General features: G+C 36.2%; 1 protein-coding gene across 6 annotated transcripts in view; it reads right to left on the bottom strand.

The window, feature by feature from the left end:
* SOX2 (SRY-box transcription factor 2) overlaps positions 1-24,865 on the bottom strand; it is a 61,459-nt gene that overhangs the window by 27,877 nt on the left and 8,717 nt on the right. For 2 of the 6 annotated variants that reach the window (XR_011920298.1, XR_011920302.1), the window contains exons 2-4: positions 20,669-20,754; positions 20,519-20,563; positions 20,310-20,425 (exon numbers count right to left, since the gene is read on the bottom strand). The gene's annotated coding sequence lies outside the window, so the exon portion shown is untranslated. Of the gene's footprint in view, positions 1-14,169; positions 15,450-17,818; positions 17,894-20,309; positions 20,426-20,518; positions 20,564-20,663; positions 20,755-24,865 lie in introns of those variants that run through there. The other 4 variants (XR_011920300.1, XR_011920299.1, XR_011920301.1 and 1 more) reach the window with 4 other exon arrangements.

Raw genomic sequence — 24,865 nt, 5'->3', positions numbered from 1 at the left:
CCCACCATGTATCCTGAGATGACAGTAATCCACCCTGGGACTTCTGCCCCAGCCAGCACTGCCCAGTTCTCAGTATACTGGCCAATACACCCTAAACATTAGTCATCAGAGGGTTAAACAAATCTGATTATTACATGAGACATGAACCGATGATATTTGCTGGGGATCTGCTCTGTAACAATACCAATCCAGTTTGCAGATGGAGCATAACCTCCCAGGTGTATTTATATAATAAGGCTTCCTACAGAAAAAGACACAACTTGCTGTTATTGATGGGACTTGACATAACTATTCATGGTCACACAGGCGTTTTATTTAACTCTCTGCAATATTGTCCTGTGCCAGTTGAAAGAGTTGCTACTACAATACAAGGATGTAAAGTTTGCATAACTTGTAACGGAATACTCATACAAAATATCTTCTTAGTTGTAGAAGATCAAACAGGGAATAATCATACGAATAATCGGGTTTAGGAAGATGTATTATTCTTTTTTTTTCATTTGGTGTTTGAAGTTAACACGAACTGGAAGGAAATATTAGACAATGTATTTATTCATTAAACTGTGTGCTGGGTTTATTGTCGGGTTTTTTATATATCGGATAAATGATTTTATACAAAGCACTAAAGAACATTTAACATGGTCCGATGTTAAAATAAACTAACCTTGTATAATAAACCTTCTATATATTATATATAATTATCATTAAATCATTGATCATTAACGGAGAACAATAATTCAGGTGCAACGGTCAGCAGAAAAAAATGCTAATATTTTTATTGTGCTGAATCCAATAATATGATTGGAATAATAATTGATGTCGGATTTAATTGTCGCCTCTATTTCACTGTCAGATCAGCTTAATGATAGGTCAGTTCCATGATTTTAACACATACTTAAAAATGCAAAATCAGAAATGTATTTTACATATATTTTTGGATCAGGTCTAATTCCAAAGACAGCACTCTGTGGTTGATTTTATTGGGGCAGCGATGTATGTATATAAACATTTTTAGTAAAAAGAAGCTAAATAATCGGATTCACGTTTTTAGCAATTTTAACACTAAGCATTAATTATTATTAATTGCATGTATTAATTTAAAAGCCTTTTAAAAATAACCAATGCTTTCAATCAGCCCCCTTATCACTATGTCAGTTACTGTTACTCCAGTTCAAATCCATTCTCTTCTCAATTAAATCGTTGATCCACCTATTCCAATTGCTCCTCTGCCAATTTAAATCACTGCTTCCCCCATTCTATTCAGTGCTCTCCCCATTTAAATCATTGCTCCCCTATTCCAGTCAGTGCTTCCTTGTTTCAATCACTGCTTCCCCCATTTTATTCAGTGCTCTCCTAAATTAAATTGCTGCTCCCCCATTTCAGTCACTATTCCCTCTTTTCCATTTGGCAACTACCTAACTTAAATTACTGCTCCCTCCATTCTATTCATTGCTCTGCCTATTCTAATCACTACACCATCCAATTTAATCACTGCCCCTATTTCTGTCACTACTCCTCCATTCTAACTACATCCCTGCCTATTCCAGTCATTCCAATAAGTGTCCCCCTTTTTTAATACTGCTACCCATATTTCAGTGAGTACTTATCCCATTCCAATCAGTCCCATCACCATCCATAACCTTTCAGCAATTCCTGATAGAAAAACTTAACACATGTCAATCAAATGGTTTAATATTTATCATTTTGCAGTGAATTATCTGATAAAAATGACATAATGTAAACCTGAAAAAGTTCCATAGGATACAGTGTATTGTCCTTCGAATAGACTGTGGCTAGTCTAATCTGCATCTGTTATTAATTTCCTATATTAATAATAGATTTCTCCTAAGCTGAGAAATTGGCCAGGCAGTGTAGCAGGCAGAAGACAGTTCTCCCCAGCACCAGGCTTGTCATGGGTTGTTTACCAGCTTATTTGAATTAAAATAAAACCGCGCTTCTACTGACTGCACATTATTATCTCTGAGACCATAATCCGACTGCAAATCCCATATCTTCCAGAACTGGCTCCTTTGTTTGGGATTACTGAAAGTTTATCCTATAACAAAGAGGAATAGGCTTCCCCTCTCATCCTCATAATTAAGTGTGGGGAGTCATTTGGATTCAAGCACAGGAAAATGTACAATTTACTACTATATTTCTATACGAACTGGGAGGCATCCTACTAGGCCTGTGCTAATTGTTAACACAACATTGAAATGACTAAATCACTTTGGAGACTAGCTTTTAATGTTAAGAGCAACCCTTAACGAGGGTTTAATTTGCTACAAATAACAATAGTTCTCTATTACTAATCTATAGATAGGGTTAATCTCCTTATATTTTATAATGCATAATGTGGAATTTTTTTTCTATCGTTCTGAAAAAAATCTTTCATATTTTTCATTTCATTTTTTTCCCCAGTGGAATGATGAAACTTTGTGTAAGCCTAAGGGAGGCAACATTTACCTATTTATTTTGAATCATCAGCAATACTTTTTTTTTTTTAATCAAAATTGTATAGGCACTTGGCTGATAATACTTTGCCTCTATCTCCCCCTATAAACCGTGAATCTGACACTCACTGAAACATTCCCTGGTGGAGAATCTTCTACATCCATGTGTTTTAATGTGAGTAATTGATTCTCCACCAGGAAATGCTTTAGTGAATGTCAGATTAATTGCTTTATAAATATGCCCCCATGAGTGTCAATGCATATTACTAAAGGTCAATGTAAACAGATTATGCTAGTATGGCCATCTATGGCCGCTATTATGAAACTCATCATAAGAAATGCCATGTAACCATTGCTCTAGTGCATGTACGCAGGAAGTGGTTTCAAATACATTGGTAGAATAGAGCTACAGGAAACAATGGAAAAAAAAAGATATTTAAAAACAAACCGCAAATGTTTATGGCATGTTTGCAGTGGTTTAAATGTGCATTACTTGAATGCCTTAGAAACTTTCTTTTGAAACCAATGGAGAATGCCACAGTGCTTCATGCTGTGTTTATACTGAAGAGATGCAAAGTAAAGCATTCTGTTGTATCTATAAAGAATGCATTGAGTGTTACAGTAATGTGTTCCAAACACCCCACAATGCATTCTAACCTGGCATTGGGGCACAAAGCTTACAGAGAGCATTTCTAAAGCTCTTTCAATTGGGGTTTACATTTTTTAAATTTTGTGCAGAGGTCTGTAGTGACTATTGGCTGCATGGAACAACATACTGACACCCACGAAAGACTGGTTTATTTGGGGAAATGTGATTTTCTGTGATTTTCAAGAAAAACAAAAAAACAAAAATTGAAAAGACTAACAATGTCATTCTACTCAGTGTGTACTCAATTTACCATAATATAAGTCCCCTGTCATTCCCCCAAGTCAGAGTAGGGAGTTCATCTCACGGGGTCACTGGAAGTATATTTGCTGTTTTATTTCCACTCTTTCTCTGCTTTGTGTATCACCAATCAAATCCTAACTCCAATCAAGTCTGATCAGTGGCTATGAAAAATTATTAGGTAGAGGAATTTTTTTTCAAATGATTAAGTAGAAGATCCAGGAAAGCCTGCGGAGGGTGGTTTTAAATGCAATAATAATTGACTGAACCCCTGAATAAATGATAGGACACACTGGGAGCCTGGGTTGTGTTTTACATTTACTGTTGCCTCTTGAATAGATGTGATTGTATACTTACCTCTCTAAGGGCTTGCACCATTCCCTCATTCAAGTTTTGTTAATATTTTCGCATTCATTGTCAGATGCCGGAATTCTCTGCTGCACATTATTTTTCTATCCACTGACTAATGCTACTTAAGCTGGGTACACACGTCCCATGGTTCGCGGCCGATATCGGACGAGAATCTGGCGTGCGTACAGCACCCATCGTCCATCCGAATGACCGGTCTGGCGGATCCACGTACGATGGACAACGAACGAACCTAATGCAAGGGAAGGGGGGGAGCGCGCAGCGGCGGAAGTGCCGCTCTGTCATTCTCCCCCTCCCCCCTCTCCATAGAGCAAAACAGTGCTGTATGTACAGCATCGTTCATGCATCGTGCAGTCCTTTGTCGTTGGAAAGGAATGTGAAAGATCCTTTCCAACGACTATAATTGCACGTGTGTATGTAGCTTTAGTCTTGTGAAGCCAAAGTGATTGGCGCTGATGGTAAACTTCTGAGGGTGATTTGAAGCTCACATATGATCCCAACTTCCCTTGAATATCTTGGTTGCTTAGTGAATTAACACAAACCTTTGTCTGAGGAATGCCATTTATGCCAAACTGGTCAGGCAATGGTTGTCACACCATAACAGGTACCCCTTTATTCAACAGTATTTATATAGCACCATCATATTATGCAGCGCTGTACAAAGTCCATAGTCATGTCACTGGCTGTCCCTCAAAGGGGCTCACAATCTAATGTCCCTACCTTAGTCTTTAATACAGTCTAAGGCGATTTTTTTAGGGGGAGGGGGGAGTAGCCAATTAGCCTAACTGCATGTTTTTGGAACACATAGTTATAAGATAGCCACACAATCTGATAACTTGTTTCAGAAATATTGTATCAGATACAGGTAGAATAGGATAGGAATTTTCATCATCTGAACAAGATTTTCACATAATAAGTAATTTGTTGTGCATACATCTTTCTGGTACCTGGCAGTACAATTTCCATGTTACTTGACTCCATTGGATGTATCTTTCATTGGTATTAGAATAACTATACATAGGAATGTTTGCATGGCTGAGGAATTATCCATGAGCCTTACAGGTATTGTTTCAGGTCTATGCCTGTGTCTCAGGTAGACTTAGGGCTAAAATTCTAAGCCAGTGGTTGGCAATTCTTAGGGTTAGCATACATGCAATTAGGTAGCACTTTTATGTGTTAAAGAGAACCTGTCACTTAAGTAGTAAGAACATGGTGTGTTGAAGTACACAAAGACAATGAAGAAATTACTTCTACTTTTAAAATACCAGCAGCAATTGCCAACTAATTATCTGTGGAAAATCAGCTTCTTGGCATTTGAGGCAAAAAGCTGTTTAGAGTCAGAGGGCTTCACACCACTCTGTGCATATACCCTGCAGAAAATTATTCAACATAGCTGCACCCATAGTGAATTGTGTATTACATTGTATCATTCATCTGGACCTAATTTGTGAGCTGCTGGATAGAGGATGACAAATTCTTTACATTCATACATACATAAAAAAAAGCTTAACATGTTACAAAATTATATATGACACATAATACTGATCTGAATAAGTCTTGCTTATTTCAGCAATATTTATACACATTTAGGTAATGCTGTCAGTAGAGTTTGAAGGTGAGTATTTAAAGCAAGTTGGCACACATTTTGGACAGTTTCCAAGTTCCCCCCAACTGTCAGATCTGAAAGACTGTACTGAGCTGAACGCATTGAGCATTGTGCCATGCGGCGCAGACTATAATGTTGCATGTAATGTTCTGGCCATGGCATCCTGCTGGTTTTGATAGCGTTACCCAGAAGTCTCCCACGCTGCTCAGTGTGAAATGAATGGAGCCTACATAACACAGGTGCAGGCTTCATTTGTACACCTTGAATCCATAGGAACTAACCTATATACTTATAATATAGGCAACAATTAAATAGAAGTGACTGCCTGGAGAACACACATATGACCTTAGTGCAAACTTATGTTTTGCGCACTCAGGGTAAAACATGTTTTTTTTCCCCCATTAATCGCAACATATTGCCTTTTCTTTGACCCATCACACTGCATTCAATGCTGTGAGTAAATGGAAATCCCAGGTATATAGTATATAGAAACATGTGACTCATGCCATGTTACAGCACATGGCCAATAGCCCAGTGTATGGTAAAACCTGCAGCTAACATGAGACATTGCTTTTACCATCTGGGGCTGAATAAAGTGGTGGGGAGTAAAAGGAAGATGGGTATGTTGGTTTGTGAAGGTCTGCCTTAAAGTGAACCTGTTGCTTGGTTATGCATAGGCAAGCCACATACGTATATATACTTATATCTGAGTAATCTAGGGTTCCAGGACAAATGTAAGTTCTTTACACATGGACATGAAAATAGGACACTTGACCCCGATGCACAGTACAGTATATATTCTGCATTGCTCAACATAAACACTGGCCTGCTAAAACTCATTAAGCCAAATAGATTACTGTCTGTTGGCACTGATAACACAGCCATTGTTTTTCAGATCTGCCCACAATCAGGAATACACCAAACCACAGAGCAGTATCTTGCCTTGTATATCATTAGTATAAGCCATTTTTACTACACAGTATAATCATCACCAGTGTGTCTGTGCAATAATTTGGGAGGGAAAGGTCACTTCATGGGGCATAATATAACACTATCTGGGACCAATGATGTTAAAGGCACTGATTTACTAATTATCTTAACTAATATAAGCACAACACTGGAATACTCCATAGAAATACATGAACATATCAAGTGACTGAGAACTGTCCAAGGTTTTCATTCCTTTGACAGAGTAGCTACAGCAATGAATGGCAAGGTACTAAGTGACTGATACCAGCCATGGAACTTACATGATACATGTGGACCAAGGGGTTAAAATTTATAGGTGCCTCCAGAGTGTCACAGAACAAGATACATGCACAACTGTACTGATCTTCATATTTACTCACACCTTGAAGAATTTCACAAGTAGGTCAGGCCAGAAATAAGTTCTGTAATAGCAGTGTTTGCACAGCCAGTGTTTGCAATGGCTAAATAAAAGATGTGATTGATTTATGTTTCTTCCCAACTTTGATGGCAAAAGAAGGCCAGGAATCCATGGCTCCTCTGAAAATGCTGTTGTGTGTCAGCGGATCTTGACAGTTGTGTGAACATCTGTTCCCCTCCTGTGTGGATGTCATGTAGTGCACAGCTGTAAGATTTAGCTGGTCCTTTCTGCCAGCATCTGTCACCACAATACAACCAGACAATTGTCCTCACACTAAAATCCCAGACTATTTGTTTTATGGAAGATATTGTTAGCAAGTTTCACCATAGTAAAGACAATCAGGAATGCTATAAACTCCATCTAAGATAGGCTGTCACAAACATGTACACAATCACCATGTACCTAGGTTCCCATCAACTATTCAGGTAAAGTAAAACATCACTGTCTTACATTAGAATATAAATGATATATAATGTCATATACATTGCATGAAAGTAGCTGTTCTAGGTGGATATTTTTTTATTGTAAAACCAGCAGCTATGGAAAGCACTACACAACTTTACAAGATATAATTATATAATATAATACTCTAATACTATGAAATTGTATCATTTTCATACATACATTTGCTTATATAGTTTTTTGCATTGTGTAAGTGAGCAGAGAATCATATAAAAACAAGGGTTACAGAAAGAAGGATAGTGCAAAACTTCTGCTTAAAGTTCCTGTTGCTGTAAGTGACCCAAGAGGAGAGAAAATATCACTTACTTCTCTCCTTCTGTGTCTGGAGCTAGCACAGGGGTGTCAAACTCTGGCCTGAGGGCCAAATCTGGCTTGCAATGTCCTTTTTTTGGCCCTAAAAGGATTCCTGAATATGAACTGCAGCTGGCCCGCCGCTTCATTGAAATAGCACCACTACTACAATTCCCGACATCACTTGGGTCTATAGACCACCTCTGCCTATGCGTGGCCACCACATTGGACTGTTATTTAGGGGCAAATAATGCTGGGAATTTTATTAGCGGCGCTAATTCAATGAAGAGGGAGTTTCAGCGGCGGGCCACTCATAAGATTTAGCCCCGCATTGGCCGCGTCTGGCATTTCCAGCACTCCCTCTCAGCTGTACTTTTCCTTGCTACTCCAAGGCATGGACTTGAATGGTTGGATTTTCATAGAAGAATATTGTTGTTATTATTGTTAGCCTGTGCAAAAAGGTTACCATCGAAATTTAACTCAGAAGGCTACAAATAGAGAAAGAGGCATAAGATTTTTTGCTTAATCAAAATTAAAAAAAAATCTTATGCCTCTTTCTCTATTATAGGCTTGTTCCAGATTGAATGTGAAGCAAAACCTCTTTTTTTTCTATATGAAAAGGTTTTATATCTAATGGGAAGGAAAAAGTTCCTCAATTTTTTCAATAAATTTCAAGGTTGGCCTGCAACTTTGTCTAAGTTTTTAATTTTGGCCCACTGTGTATATGAGTTTGACACCCCTGGGTTAGAATATATGCCAGGATACAGAAACAGACAGCAATACAAATCTGATGTTTTAACTTACCCACTCCCGAAAAATAGTTTTTGGCTAGGAATGAGCTTTCTACATAAATAAATGCATAAAGTATGCATTGCACATGTGCTACGGTACAAATAAAACAGCTGAAATATGAACATGGTGAAAATACAAAGCAAAAGAGGTTTAGTAAATGTTCTTTTCTTTGTACCTCCCTGAATGACATTATTAACCATATAGTGGACATTTACATTTTAATGTCAGATAAGTCATCAGTCACAAGTTTTAAGTTATATAATATTGTAGGTCATGTCACTGGAACAGATATGAGTTCCTCCTTAGATTTTCATGTCGCCTTTAAAAGATCTCCATTCAACATAGAGACTGTTCTTCTCTATCCCTGCTAAAACTAATTTTACTTTTTGTAAACTTCACCCCTTGTACCATGAGAATATTTTAATAAGGACAACTTCTGATATACACTATGGGAGGCAGCGAGTAATCTACTTTATATGCAGAGCTACTTTTATTTTTAACTGAACAGACCACCAAAATAGACAAAAGGAAGTTGGTCTAGTTTTATTTTATTTTTGGATAGAGTATGGAATGGGTAAGCCTTCTGTCCACTTTTCTTAGGGGATGGTGACACCTGCTTCTGAAAAACTTGGCTTTAAACAATCCTGGAAGCCTACTCTGCACAGCTAGGCTTCCGGGAACCTTTATTAACACTAGTGTTTTTGTCTAGCAAATGCCTGTCCAGGTCTTTTCAATGTTTTCCCACTAAAAAAGCCTGCAAGAATTAGTTTTGGGCTGGGGAAAGAAAGGGAGCCAGCTACAAAGGCAGCAAGGTGTTAAAGGGAGCCAGGTGTTAGCTTGCTGACTTTTGTACCTGACTCCCTTTAACACCTTGCTAACCTTTGTACCTGACTCCCCCTTTAACATCTTGCTGTCTTTTGTACCATAAATGTCTGCTGCAAACGCCAATAAGCACCTACCTAAGTTTTTATGAGCCGTTGAATACAAGTCTATGGAGACCTTTGGATGACTGAAAAAACCCTAGAAGCTTTACTGAACTTCTGAACAAATGCTTGTAAAAACCATACGCTTGAAAACGCTTACAAAAAACAGACACATTCATTTTGGTTTTAACTATTTTTTGCAAGTCTATTGCTAGCATTTACAGGCTGTAAAAACAAACAAAAAAAACAAAAAACGAGGTTGGTACATTTACTTTCCTTGAGGACACAGCAGAAAGTGAAAAGAAATCTTCAAAGTAAACACCCTAGCCAATAGCTTTATCCTTAGCGATCTGCTTTCTGGCCCCTTTCAGCTATGTTGTTTTTAGTTTTAGTTTTGTTTCAAAAGTTAAAAGTATTTAAATCTTTTTTTTTTTCTTACTGTAAGTTTTGTGTTTATCTTGAGAATGTACATTGAGAATGTATATTGAAGGACTGATTTATACAGCCTAATATCTTAGTATGTAACTGTGCAAATATCAGGTCTTTGCGATTCTTAAAACTGTGATGAGAAGCTGTGATGGCAGAGGCACAAGCAAGTTTCACGTCGTTGGAGTTACGGGCCATCATGAAGTTTTTGTTTCTCCAGGGAAAGTCAGCAAAGGACATTCACACTGAGATGTCACAAACACTGGGGGAGAAGTGTCCTTCCTACTGCACTATCAAAACCTGGATATCTCATTTCAAGACTGGGCATTTCACCGTTGAAGATGAGCCCTGCAGTGGGCGCCCCCCCAACCTCAACTGACCCGGCAACCTGCGATGCTATCTATGAGCTGATTATTGAGGACAACCTGAGCAGTGGGCGCCCCCCAACCTCAACTGACCCGGCAACCTGCGATGCTATCTATGAGCTGATTATTGAGGACCGGTGAATATCTGCAAAAAAGATATCCTAGATACTTGACATCTCACAGGAGCATGTTAGGTTTGTCATCACCACTATCCCAGACATGCGCAAGCTTTCAGCGAAGTGGGTGCCGAAATGTTTGAACAGTGATCAGAAGAAGGAACGAGTTGAAGCATCAAAAGCAGTTTTGGCCCATTTTGGCCCAAGTTGCACAGGACTTTTTGGCTAGGTTAGTGACAGAGGATGAAACCTGGCTCCACATCTATGATCCTGAAACCAAGGAACAGTCAATGGAATGACGCCACAGCGGGTCCCCGCGGCCGAAGAAGTTCCAAATCCAGAAATTAGCCAAAAAAGTCATGGCGTCCGTTTTCTCGGACAAAAGCGGTATTCTGTTGGTGTACTATCTACCTCAGGGCTCTAGTATCACCGGACAGTATTATGCTAACCTCCTGGACCAGCCGAAGGAGGCAATTAAGACGAAATGCCGTGGAAAGTTGACCAAAGGGATCTTTTTTCTGCAGGAGAATGCACTTGCACACACGTCCAACGTTGTGACTGCCAAATTGAACACCCTGGGTTTCCAATTGGTCCACCATCCCCCCTACCCACCTGACCTGGCCCCTTCGGACTATTATCTGTTCCCGAATTTGAAAAAACACCTGAAGGGGCAACGTTTTGAGGACATTTCTGATGTCAAAGATGCTGCTGAGAGCTGGATTACGGCCAAGCCAAAGGACTTTTATTTTAACGGTCTAGAAAAGCTGCGACTACGCTGTAACAAGTGTATCAGTCTCATTGGGGAATATGTTGAATAAATGCGGTATTTCAGAACTCTGGCTCTCTTCTTTCTGGGCAAAGCCAGGAACTTCTCAGCAACCCTTGTACAATATTAGGTTAATAATTGTTTATTCATATGTACAAGTTATTTATTAATTTTTCATGCAAGCAAGGAGTGTGCCTTTTTTTAAAAAGACTGCTATGTGTCAATACAGCAAAATAGCTTATAGTGTACCCTATAGCATTTTATTTAACTAAATATAATTTACATATTTCTGGTGGTCTTTAATATTTATATTTCAATTTTATGTTAAGTTGTATGCTGAGCTGTTTTAAAATTGATATGATAGTTTTCTGAAGTGCATTGAAAACCGTATATATTCTTGTGTGTTTTGCCTGCACAAATTGGTAGATCTTTCATTCAGCAGAACACACAGTCTGACATTTATCCATTCGCCAAATATTTTTCATCACCATATCAATTATGCATTCTCTGTGGGATCAGTTTATAAGGACTGGGAAATCCTGCCACACATTTTTCAGTTTGAGTTAACTTTCATTTACCAACATGTTAAAATTTCATTTGTGTTTTTTTTTTTACAACTGTTGGGGTTAGATTAATCTCTGGCTAATCTTTGTTTCATACTGATCTAGCAAAATGGTATCTACAAGAAATATTTATTTTTGTATATTATGGCAAACATTATTGGGTAAATCTTTGCAGCAAATATGACTTTTTTATTATGAATATTATTAAACAGGATTTATATAGCACCAACATATTACACAGCGCTGTACAAATAAATAGAGGTTGCAAATGACAGAGAAATACAGACAGTGACACAGGAGATGACCCTGCCCTGAAGAGCTTACAATGACTTTGGGGTTTATTTATTAATTATTGAATGGGTTATTTACTAAACCTTTTTGGTGGAGAATCAAACACTGCCATACTACTTGGTTTTAAACCAATTAATCAGTCTGTAAACTCTTTCCCATACTAAAAACAAATATGTTGCCAACTTCCCAGTATGCTTGTCTCAGATCCCTTTGTACTTTTGCCAGAAGAATAGGCTGTGAATGTATATTTTTTTGTCAGTATAGGTTTCATTAAATTACTTGCTAATATATTAATATAGCTATACATATAAAGATTTTCAGGAGTAATGTTACTAGTCAATGAATGTCCCAAGGATAGAAATGGCTATGTCTAATTGTATGGACAACGGGGTGTGAAATCAGTTAGAACAGTTAAATTATTTGATTCATGATCCAGTCCTCAGGGAACTGTCCAGTGCTCTTTGAACACATGTTAATCAACTCAGTTATTTTTATTGACTGATCAGTGTTGTGTGAGGTTTATTCATGATTGGTGGTCTATTAGGATTTAAAGAGCTTAAATAGATTTTGCAAGGAAATAGATATTTTTCAAAGGCTTTTGTTTAAATAAGGCAAAGTAAAGTATAATGTAGCTGAAACCTGCCCAACAGGAACAAAGACCTGAGCTGAACACCTTGAAAACTGCAGAAATACATATATGTAAAATGTATACCTGACACATTTACTGAGAGTTTCTGTAAATCACTCATTATAAAATATTGCAACCTTTCATACAAAAACAAAGATATTAGAGGGAAGCATAGTGGTGTGGTAGAGTTGCTAACCTATCCCTTCAACAGGATGTATAATGGTTCTGAACATTTATTGCTCTCTTTGTTATAGCCAGGGCTAAAAAAAAAAAGCTTAGTATAGAGCTCAGCTGCTCAAGGTGAAATGTATTTACATAAGTCAATGACTTCCCATACCAAGCATACTACTAGGGAGAGTAACAGAACATGCCATGCATTTCAAGACAATTATGCATTAAGCTAAATTATGTTTACATAAACATTTCAAATGTCTGTTTGTGAAGTTTAAGTTCTTTCAAGATGCTTTTGATAAAAAAAACAAAACAAAAAACAATGTACAGTTATTGGTGACAAAAAAAATGTCTGCGGGAAAAAAACAGCCACCAAAAGTCTCACTCTCTATACCACCATGGTAAAATCAGGAAGACTAAACAATAATACAAATTCCAAAATTTTTATTTCCTGTGTGGTCGGTCATCTCTTTCACTAATTCCTACTCATTCACATGATACGTAGCTTTAACAATCATTTTACAGCAGGTAAAAATTAGGTTGGGGACAATATAGATTTAGTAATATATATCCAAAGTCAGTTCAGCCAGCCAAGTTCTGGATGTGATAATTAGGTAAAGCCTCTGCCATGTTGTGTTTGGTGCCTGTGCATGGAACCTTTATAGATGCTATGGGACCTAATGTAAAATAAAAAACAAATTCAAAGACATGAATGTTGATTAGGCTGAAGAACTTGGTATTTGATGGTCAAAAGGGAAGAACAAATTAGTTGATTTCACTTTTTTGGAGAAAGTTATCGGATTTTAAAATTTTCACTCCAAAGATTTTACTGTACCACATAGCAAAATCATGCCTTAAATCTCTACCTATCTATGCCATTTTAAATTTTACTTTGCTTTGCAAACTCACACAGTCTTAAAAGGTCTGTACACATAGAGAACATTCACATGATTGCTGTTCAAGGTTGGATCAAATGATTTATGTCTACCAATGCTTGATTTCCAGCTTTCTATGGAAGATAATCTAATTCCATCAATTGGTTTTTTACTTGTGGATGGCCATTGCGTTCCTACATGACAGGTCAGCGTTTAACCGTCACCTCTCAATAGGCACAAACATTAAAGTTAGCCCAATGTGAACTGTATCATTGTACAATGATCATACAAGTGAAAGGTATTTTCACCACATTTGTCCCATCCTCAAAAGAAGTACTGCACATCCAATGCTTCTCTTAAATGTTATGTACGGGTTTTGATTGGAATGTCAGAGAAGCACTCATTGATAAAGGTAGATTTGCTACTGAAGCTATACAAGTGCTTTTCTAAGGTTGTTTAACTTTAAAGGAAACATTGTGTTATGGCCTTGCAAAAAGCAAAGGGGACCTTTAGATCTCTCATCACCTCATTCACAGTAACTCACAATAAAAAAAAAAAGATATAGATGTATTATTTCTGACAAAAATAACCTTATCATTAACCCAATAATTTTCTGTGACTACAACCTGTTGCTGACACCAACCCTAAACGTGCGTCATCACGCAGGCTGGGCTCATGGTATTCCGAGTGGTGTCACTATACCATTGGAAGACTGCAAAAAAGGTCTTGCAAAGATTTTTTTATATTAAAAATGTTTCTTTGTGTAGACCATGAGATAGGGCAAACTACATTTCGACAACTCTCATAAACTTCCCTGCCTACCATCATATGTGACTTTTAGTAACATTTCTAATTTTTTAGGAATTATTACACAGCTGCAAATATTTTTAGTACATTGTACAGGTAGAGTACACACACTAGATCCCAGGAACCCCCCAAAATGGTCTGACAGCAGTAATAATGTTGCATTTACATGAATTTTAAAATTTATTTATTTATTATTACAAAGAAGCTTAATCAAAGTAAAAAAAAAAAACATGTCCAATACAAAAGTGGTTTTGAAGTATAATCCTTTCTACACTCCATATCCAAAGGTTAATGCTTGCACAAGAATAAAAAATGTAAATGAATGCAAAATGTACATGAATGCACAAGCCTTTATTTTAAGTATTTCAATAAAAATGTTAGGCAAACAAGTTGTCCTTCATAATACATGTACATAGCAAAATCAATACATGTGATTTTCTAGGTTGATTACAAAATTGCAACAAAGCTTGTGTAACAATTAAAATCTTCCAAACAGTAGGTCACCATGCTCTACATTTTATTTTTGATCAGACTGTCATCAAAACAGATGTGCAAGGTTGCAAAACACAAGTGGCTAAAAATTAACACTTTGCACATATTCATAGCAAATCATATGTTTATGAGAGAAATGTTTTCACATGTGCTATGCTTTTAATGATTTGAAGAAATGAGTACACTGCCATTTGGAATCGCCATCTAAGGATGCCTGAGTGAGGGACCTTGATAGCTTCTAAATCACCAATCTAAAATCAAATTGAAAAAGAAGAGTTCCCTCGCTCTAGCCTGACTTAATTAACTTAATATTTGATGCAGTTAAGAGCATATTTTTTTTTTTCAAAAGAGAACATTAACAGTGGGAACCTGACAAAATATTGTCTATGATATTCCTAAATGGCAGATTTAATTTTAGTGGAGTTGGCCTTGGCCAACACTACACTATATTGCTACAGAAAGAGTTCCAAGTTCATGCAGCTTTTACTGTGAGTGTTATTACTTTCTGAATTCATTTTTATGCCTAGTCCTTATTCATGGACAACAAACTGAGCAGGTCTAAGCAGGAGTGGGTCTGAAGGTAAGTTGTTAGGAAGTTCTCTGCTACTGAAGTTGAAATTTGAAACTCTCCTTTATAAAGCAAAAAAAGGGTCTAAGATTTAATAGATTTTTAAATATAGGTTTACACAATTATGAAAACTGTTCCTTGATCCCCGCCATATTGATTGCTTTGGAAATGATTGTCAACTGTTGGCATCTTAAAGTTTTCGTAGTAGCTGCCTAAAGTTTAGAAGCAAATTTAAAAGCTTTATATATAAAAAAGGTTTTTATATAAAAAACACAATTGTCATAGTATAGCCATCAATATTACTCTTCTGATATTCTATACTAAATTTACAGTATACAAAACCATGATTCATGACACATTTAGCTTGAACATCTATGTCAGAAATAAGATAGAAATGATAGAAAATAAGAAATATTGTCAGTGGAAACATTGAGATACAACGTGATTACATCAATGTCTTAACACGATGTGACAATGATGTGAATAAATACTGCCTTAAAAAGCTGTCAGGGTTACTGTTATTTTTCTTGAGCTGACTACCACATCTGTGTTAACCTACACTGCCACTGAATATGGAAACAAATTCAATAGTCCTCACTGTTCTGTCATTGACATCTGATAGACTAGACGGGTAGACAAGAGGGACATGAGCCATTCCCATTAAACAGAGTCAGATCTAATACAAGGAAATAGCACATCCAATGTATATTGCCTCTCAGATCTCTTCTGAATAATACTGACCTTATCTTTTGTGAAAGTATTCACTCTTTCAAAATGTAATTAATGTTCTGCAGAATTTTGGTTTGCATTAAACTTGTTGACTAAAGCACATTCAGTCTTTGTCATCCTGCTATAACTTGTGCCATTTCTTTGTTATATGCATGCTTATTACATCTGAACGCATTAAAGAAAACTGTCACGAGGAAAACACAGAGGCTACCATAAATCTCCATGTAGAAAAGTTAGTGCCCTGACCAACTTGTTTAAAAAGTTTAATTACTGACTCAAAAAGTATGCAGATTTTATTTTTTTCATGTGTATATACATGAGATAGTAATAAGTTCCTGTAAATGATGACCAAGTTCTGTGATACTTTATGATCAATGGACTTTTTTTCCTCTGTCTTATCATGTGAATGTCTATAGACTGGATTGCAAATATTCAGGAGACAGTCAATGGCTGGACCTCTATTTGTAATAAATATGACATATGACATGCCAATAATGAGAGATTTTCTGTTATAGCTGAATGTCTTTTTGAGTGGCTCTTTTTGGAGGCAGCTTTGTTTATTTTGTTGGATAATATATTCGAAAGTTTGAGCAAGTATAAAACCAATGGTAAAAATGATAAATGTATCCTTCCAGTGAAGCAGCTTTTTAAAATTGTGTGTGTGAAGGGGGGGCTAGTGCATAAAAAACATTGTTACTTATTTTTTAAGAGCATCAGGTAAAACAGAAAGCCATAATGGAATATGAATATATACATACACACAAATGTAGTAGGACGGTAGGTAGCATTTTTAGTTGTTGATATTAGGAAATTCTATTTATTCATATATATTTTGAGAGGTGGCTAAATGTGTTCATTTTTTGCTTTAAAATTCTGGAATCACTCCATAAAGCCAATACATCAACTAGGTTACATCTTGTCATATAAGGCCACATGATACCATACAATACTGGTTACTTTAGCAGTTTAGGTAATTATTGTAATTTTTTTGGTGTCTTTGGGCAAAAGGATTTTTGTAACAAATATCTTCTGCTCAATAGTAATTATTCTCATAGAAGGGTGTTTTCCTAGCAACTTTTTTGCCATTTTTCTGATATTGCCAGAATGACCTCTTTGCATTTTTTTACTACTCACCTTACTCCTTACTGAGCATGTGCGGCTTCGCATTACAAAAAAGATTGTGAACTGGCAGTCAAGTTTGTTTGATGACAGAAGAATCATTGCCTTTCCCTTTTGCAATAGAGAACGGGCCTGCTCACAAATTTATAACTGTAACTTTTAGTTCCATTTTTAGTTGCTGCCTTGCGGCAATGAGGTTGTTCACCTGCCACCTGGACTTTTGCAGTTGGATGATAGGCGGTCTGCGATAGACCCAATAACTAAGTGAACGAGTATACAATGATGGCTGACAAAGCTGGGACTATGTGAGAAGTAATGGGTTTGCATTGTCAACCTGCAACTGACATTACTGGTAGGTGCTCCAAATAAAATAATTTGCCTAGGAAAACGCCATATAGTAAGACATTTTGAAAAACATTTAGAAAATAAGATTTTAGGTATACATAAACTTTAAAAAATATTAGTTATATGTTTAGTTATAGCCCCAAACCCTAATAGATATAATATAAATTGCAAAGGTTTAGGAGTACCAGCACCACACTTAACAAAGGGAGTAACAACACACACCTAACAAAGCAATATGCATAATACAAGGTGCACTGAATAAACTCTGCAAAGTTTAGCCAATAATAATTGAAGGGCAGAGCAGATAACTGGATTAGGAGAGTGTGACATTAAATATTGACATAGTGGCAGAGGAAGGAAGAGGACAAGACATGATAGGCCTACTCACTGACATGTTCATGATGATGAAAGTGTAGACACAACGATGAGAGAAAGAACTGTGGTAGGTCTGGATCAATAGTATCTGAAGAGATATCACAGCAAATTAAAGAAAGACAAAGGAGGAAGTATTTCTTTCTGATGAGATCACAGGGCAGGAAAATAGGTTATGCTAAGCTCAATGCACAAAATGAAAACAGTTTATTTATTGGGAAACTGGAAAAAAAAACTCAATAATTAAAATGAGCTTCTGCAAATAGATGACAAAGAGAGCAACACTTTTTTCTATTCACCTTCACCTTCACCTATTCACCAAATTTTAGCAATGGCTGCTCTGTCAAATTCAGACCTTTTTTCTTAACCTAGTTAAATACTGTTGTATTGACAGTAGTTGTATTGTTGTATTGATATCAGTAAAATCGGTTCTACGATTTTTGGCAAAATGAGAGAGGGTATTGACTAAGGTAAGAAACGTATAATAAATACAGATTTGTTCATACTAGTTCTAGAAGTTAAAGAAACACAGCATGCAATACACATATTTTACACTGCTTTTTAGCATAGCTTTTTTGTGTGTGTTCATAAACATGGCTCTAGAGGGAGAAATAACGAAAAAGTAAACAAAAAGAAAAACAAAAAATTGAAAGATAAGGTCTAAGCACAAATCAAAATTCTAAATGTTTGACATGCTTTTCTGTTGACTTTCATTATTGTATATGTGGGCCAAAGCAAGGAAAAAAGGCTCAGCCAGGCAAAAACGATTTCATAATGCTGGTATGATTTATTCATTTAGAATATATAGGAAATTTTCACTTGAGTGTTCATAAAAATGTCATTTCTGAAAGCAGGTATAAACTAGGCCTAAAATTCCCCTGATCTGACCCCTATTTGGATGACTGTCAGTGTGTGTGTGAATGCACCGTGTATCACAGAAGTTTGTCATAAAATACTGTTTTCTCCTTTATTTTAATTCCTCAGCATGCTGATCACATTCAGCTACTTCCTGTCTATATGCATGTGCTTCTTTGTCTGCAGACCATTGCTAAGGACTGGCTTTCTGACAGTGATAAACAATCATACTTGCACAGTGTGTATACACAGCCACCAGGGGTGACTGTGAAAGGTTGACAATAAATTTCAAGGCATGATCTCCAGGTTTTATTGAAAGCTGCACACTTAGAACAACTGAAAACAAATAATAGTAGGTAAGCAAGAAGAACAGGTAACCAATATACAAATGAGCTAATAATGCTAAAATACAAACAAAAATCAGGAAAATGCTACAATACAGGAAACACAACTACAAACGTAAATTCCAAACAATGTACAGTTATATAAGAAATATTACAACCATGATAGTGGTGATTTATTTGTGGTCAAAATATATATATATCTTCAATATTACTTTACAAAGTTCATAAACTTACATGAGTATACTTTGGACAAAACACGACCAACAAGTACAAGAAGAACACAGGCTAGACCAGCTATTCTCAACTGGAGATCCATGAAACCTAGGGGTTCCTTCAAAGTTTGCTAGGGGATGCTTGAACTTTAACTGAGCTTGAACTGGCTGATTGACTTGCCATTTGATGGTGACTTTGTAGTTGTGTGGCCAATGCCACATGGCAGTCAGAAGCATGACTTTGAAGCTTCCTTAAGATATATTTAGGGGTGGCATTCTAACCACCACTGTAAGGGAGCATTCGTTCTACTGGGCAGTAATGCAACATTTTTCCCACCAATCTTTTATGGATTTAGCAGGAATTCCCTGAGACCTGAAAACATCTGTAAGGGCTCCTACAGGAGCTAAAAAAAAGGTTGAGAAACACCGGGCTAGATAGAAAGGTAGAGCAGCATTAGATCATGGGTAGCAAATATATTGCCACCCAGCAGCCAGACACAGGTTTTGGTATCAAGGATGAACACAGGATCATGTAAGCCACCACTGCATATTAATTATTCAAGGGGTAGGCTCTGGGGCTAAACTGAAACAAGCACGTGGTTTTGCAGTAGAGGGAGATCTAGGTCACACATTTTTCATATTTACCCTAGATGCCCCTCTGTGTTGCCCTCCTATGGGAGAAGCCCAAGAAAAGATGTAAACCAGAGCCTCAGAACATTTAATTGGCTACCATATACACAGAAGAAGAGGTGTAAAACATGACATTTCCATGTAAATATAATTAGAAATTATTGCATTTGGCAGTAGAAGAATATATGGAATGAGATTTTAAAATGTAATTGAAGTCCCACTTTTTTCCACATTTCGGGAATGTGTGGGGGGAAATATAAAATAAAGAACCCTTATTATGGGGTATTTAAATAATAAAGCCCACTAAGATGTTGCTATATTTGCAAAGTGAAAGAGAACAAGGTAAGTAAATAGCAATGAATATAATAGCTATGGGTCCTGCTGTACTTCTGCAAGTTCTGTAGCTGCATCATTGGTCCAGTAAGTCCATGAGATACTATATTTTAACAAGTTTAATATTAGGTACCTGTCCATTTCAGTGTTCTACTTATTCTTCAGTTCAATTAGAAAGTTTGGTACCATTAGGTTTCCGTCGATAAGGACTAGCTACAGCACCCCGAGACCCATCTGTAATAATTATATCTACAAAAGAAAAGACACATAAGCCAAGTTTAAACATTGCATATTAAGGTACAGACTGTTTTTATAATCACAAGACTAGCAGCATATACTGACCTTACATTCCGCAGGGGTTCATTAATGTCCATATTCACTACAGTGCTGAAAAATAAAAAAAAAATATCTGAAACTATTGATTTTAACCACCCAACTATAATAAACCTTAAAAAATAAGTAACACAAAAGAATTTGTACATTGTACCTTACATTTTCCAGATCAGTCATAAAGTAAGAGCATTCCTTCTGAAGATACTAATCTTTCCTAATAGGCATCCACCAGGAATGGGATCCCACTGTGAAGAAATGGAAATCTTAAGTTCTTCATGCTACCGGCCCCATGGAGCTCAATTCAAGCTCTGTTTAATCTATAAAAATCAATATTGAGTATGTGTGCTATAGGATCACTCCATCTAAAAGTATCTAGTTGGAAATATGGGACAAATACAATAGAGCAGCCAAGCACATGTAATTTATCCAACAAATTTGCAGCACTCCAACATTGATTTTCTTGCAGTTTGCAAGCCACCGAGCTCAGAGAGAAAGATCTTATTTAAAAAAAATACTCCAGGCTACCTAATGTCCAGCATCTTGCCTTCCAGATTATTTTATTGTTATCAGCCAGATACATGTTACAGGTCATCTCAATGCATTTTTGAATGTTACAATCTATTTACTTTAATGGACACAACGGCTTTTCAACATCCCACAGCAGAGAAATCACAGTCTACATACCTATGGCACGATTTAATGTTTAAACATATCTTTTTGCATGCTGCTAACTTGAAAGAAGAAATGAAAGGAAAATTGTACATATCCAGAAGGCTGTATTTTTTTCATAACATATTAAACTGTACAATTCAATGACTGGAATAATGGCACAGAGATACCAGATTTAAGCTGTAATTATAACTTTGCAAATCTCTATTAAAATGAGACATAGAAATATTTCCAATTGGAAGTAATTGGAGTTATTAAAAAAAAAAAGAGATATGTTTTGCCATAACAAAAGATAGCAATATGTTTATTTTTTTTTTTTAAAGTCAGTGTGTTCTTGTTGAGTTCCTTTTTTTTTAATTTCCGGAAGATTGTTTCATATAATCTGCAAGATGATACACAGATGTTTATAGTGCAGTTGAGAAAGCAAATGTTAGTAGAGAACAATTATTTGTATCACTGGCAATGTTATGACTGCCAAAGGATGATAAATGGGTAATATATATATATATATATATATATATATATATATATATATATATATATGTATTTTCATTAGGCAAATATGTGATAAGCAAACCTGCCATATGGGAAGCAAGGCCATAATCTTGTGAAGTAGAATAAAGTCAACTCTGTTGCTTTGTACAAAAATCTAAATACTGGATCCCTGAAAGAGAAGAATACAAATACTTACCCCCCTGAGAATACTGAATGGCTGCAACCCCACTGTGGAACATGGTGCCATCTGACAGCCAGAACATCACTTTTACATTCTTTTGTTCCATAGCATTGGAACCAAAATAAAAATTAATAAAATAATACATTGTCTGCATTTTTTAAGTGACCAACTCAAAATAAATATTTTATCCACCCAGTTTCTAAATTCGGCAAAGTATAACAACAAGATTTTCAAGACCGCGTATGTCCAGTGCAATATTTAATAGCATTTAAATGGATAAGGAAGAGTATCAGTGAATAAACTTGTTTATTAATTTAAATGTTTTTTGGTGCTAAACTAAATGTTTACACAGTAAATCCACTTTAAGTCAAAATGCCTAAACTGCTTTATAAATCAACCTCAGAGTTTTCTGTTGCATGAAGTCATTTTAACACGGCAGATAGCCTTACAATAATGCTGCTTTTTTCATTAAACCGCAGACAAAAATCAATGATTTTGGTGTCAAACGTTACAGCGGAAAAGATGCACTGACTTGACAATATTTAACTTTTAACTTGGATTGGGATACATACAATTAAAAGCCTGTTTGACTAATGACAAATGAATTGAATTTATACTGATGAATATCTCAAGAGGGATTTCCCTTATAATAAATAGGATCTGCCCACTGATTTGGACTGTTTTGTGGTGGCAGAGGTAATTAATGTAAATAATGGTGGCATACATATTCTGCTCATGGACATTTTCATCGTAATAAATCACGTCTCACTGATATGACAATAGTTTACACAAATTATTAATATCTGACCAAAGGGGATGTGATACTATAGGGAACTGTAGCAGAATTGAAAAATGTGAACTCCTAGCCATAGCAAAAGTGGGGTAAATGAAAAAGACTTGGAAACCTGCATACAGGCTAATAGCTAAGGAACTTTATGTCTTACAGCTAAAGTTTATTAGATTAATATTTTGTGTCCCCTGGTTCCTCCTAAAATCTTCTTTATATACCTTATTTTAGACCCATAGACATAATTTTTTGTGCTTTAGTATGCAATAAATACAGATCATGGCTGGTGGGAAGCGCTAACCAGACGTTGTACACACCTTTCTGAATACAGTGGGCTGGCTCTTTGGCCACCATGAATGGATGTTTGGAGAAGTAAGTTCATGCTACAATCCCTATGTAACATCCACATTTCAAGCTTTAAAGTTCTTTTTTATATGAACAAATGTAAAATTATTTTGGATATGTGTAAACAGATTCATACAAATATGTATCTAACACAAAAATAAATGATGGACTGCATTTCCATATCTTTTCAAATGTCTCTGTGGTAGATGTAAAAATATAAAGCATCATGCTTTTACATAAAATGAAAATTATCCATATCAGTGTAAAGTGATTGAGCGTGTCTATTGATAATTCCATTAATGTGATGGGAAGAGCCGTAGGTGTTGTATTGTAAAGATGTAATGAGACACAGTGGCATGTTTATAAAGTGATGATTCCACCGGGACTTCCAACACTTAAATCAGTACACTGGGAAAATGTGCATTCTCAAAAAAAAAAGTTCTTTATATTTTACAGGTTTTAAAATACAACAATTAAAAGTATTTTTGATGACAGACAGGCTATATGGCTAGGATTTATTCAATATTATTTGGTCATAAGTAGTATTAATACTGAAAATCTATAACTCTGCTTTCTCGTCACTCTCTAAATCTATACTAGCTCTATGCTTATCTGTTGCAGGCCAATGTATTTTTCTTATCGAAGGGGGAAAGTGAGCAATCTGACAATACAGTGTTATCGAATTTTTTCAGCTGAAACCCACATGTCATTCACCATTCAGACATGCTTGGGGTTGATTGATGGATTGGTTTGTGACAAATGAAACTCAGATCAACTACTCTGTACCTTTTCCCCATCAGGGACCAGAGTAAAGCACAACTCTGTAACAATAGTAGGATTAGGGATGCATTAGCTCTGCATCGACCCAGGCCATCCACTCCCATCAATACTTTCTACGTAATAACCTGCAGCTACGATAAGAAAACAATGGAAGAGAAAGGGGAAGGAGAAAACAAATCAATAGAAGAAGGGAAAGTCTGTGAGATGCCTTGCTTCAGAAGGAGAAAAAATATTTTGTTGAACTGCAGGCATAATGTCCACTGACAAGAAGACAATGCAATGTCACAGTTTATCAGTGACAAAACCAATTGAAAGAGTTGTAAGTAGCTCAAGACTGTCTACTGCGGGGTGTCCCGTAGAAAGATTGTCTATTCTAATATCTTGGCAATGCCCAAATGAAGGGTTAGTGTACATTGCCATCATAAGGACATCTGACTGACATCACTAACTTTATGCACTGTAGCAAAAGAAATGTGTAAATTCATTTAAAACAAGGCAAGAAATGTGATTCAACCTTCAACATCTTATTCTTGCTGTTTTAAGACATATATATCTTAAGAACAAAAGTATGTATTTTTGAATATCTTCTAAATATATATTTACATAACATGTCATATGTCATAGATATATAGAAACAATTTAACTCCAATTTGACAAAACAAATGCTTTTGTGCACGCACCACTACAGTTCGCTCATATCCATTTGCAACCAGTTCGCTGTTTGAGTCACTGTGACATACAGACCATTGTATTATTATTTGACCATTGCATATTTTTTAAATAAATGAACTTTTGAAAACCTAATTCACTAGGCATTCATCAGATCTACTCTTGTGATTTAATTTGTAGGTATTCAGTACTAAAACCACTAAAATTCCTTATATTTTTTAATAGTATAATTACCTACACTCTTCTTTTCTTCTTTTTGGATAACTGAGGAGAAAAAGAGCCTAACAATGGCCATCCTCCAAGAATGGCCATCCTCCAAAAAATACAGGCTTTTTGGCTAATGCTTCAGATTATTATTGTTAATATTATTATACCAGGAAGGTAAATGGGCCACGGAGCCTTTTTAACCTGAGAAAAGCCAGTGGTAATA

This window comes from Pyxicephalus adspersus, chromosome 4 (genome assembly GCF_032062135.1).
Source record: "Pyxicephalus adspersus chromosome 4, UCB_Pads_2.0, whole genome shotgun sequence".
Lineage (NCBI taxonomy): Eukaryota > Metazoa > Chordata > Amphibia > Anura > Pyxicephalidae > Pyxicephalus > Pyxicephalus adspersus.
Note: the sequence above shows the minus strand (reverse complement) of the source record. Positions and strands in the feature narration are given on the sequence as shown.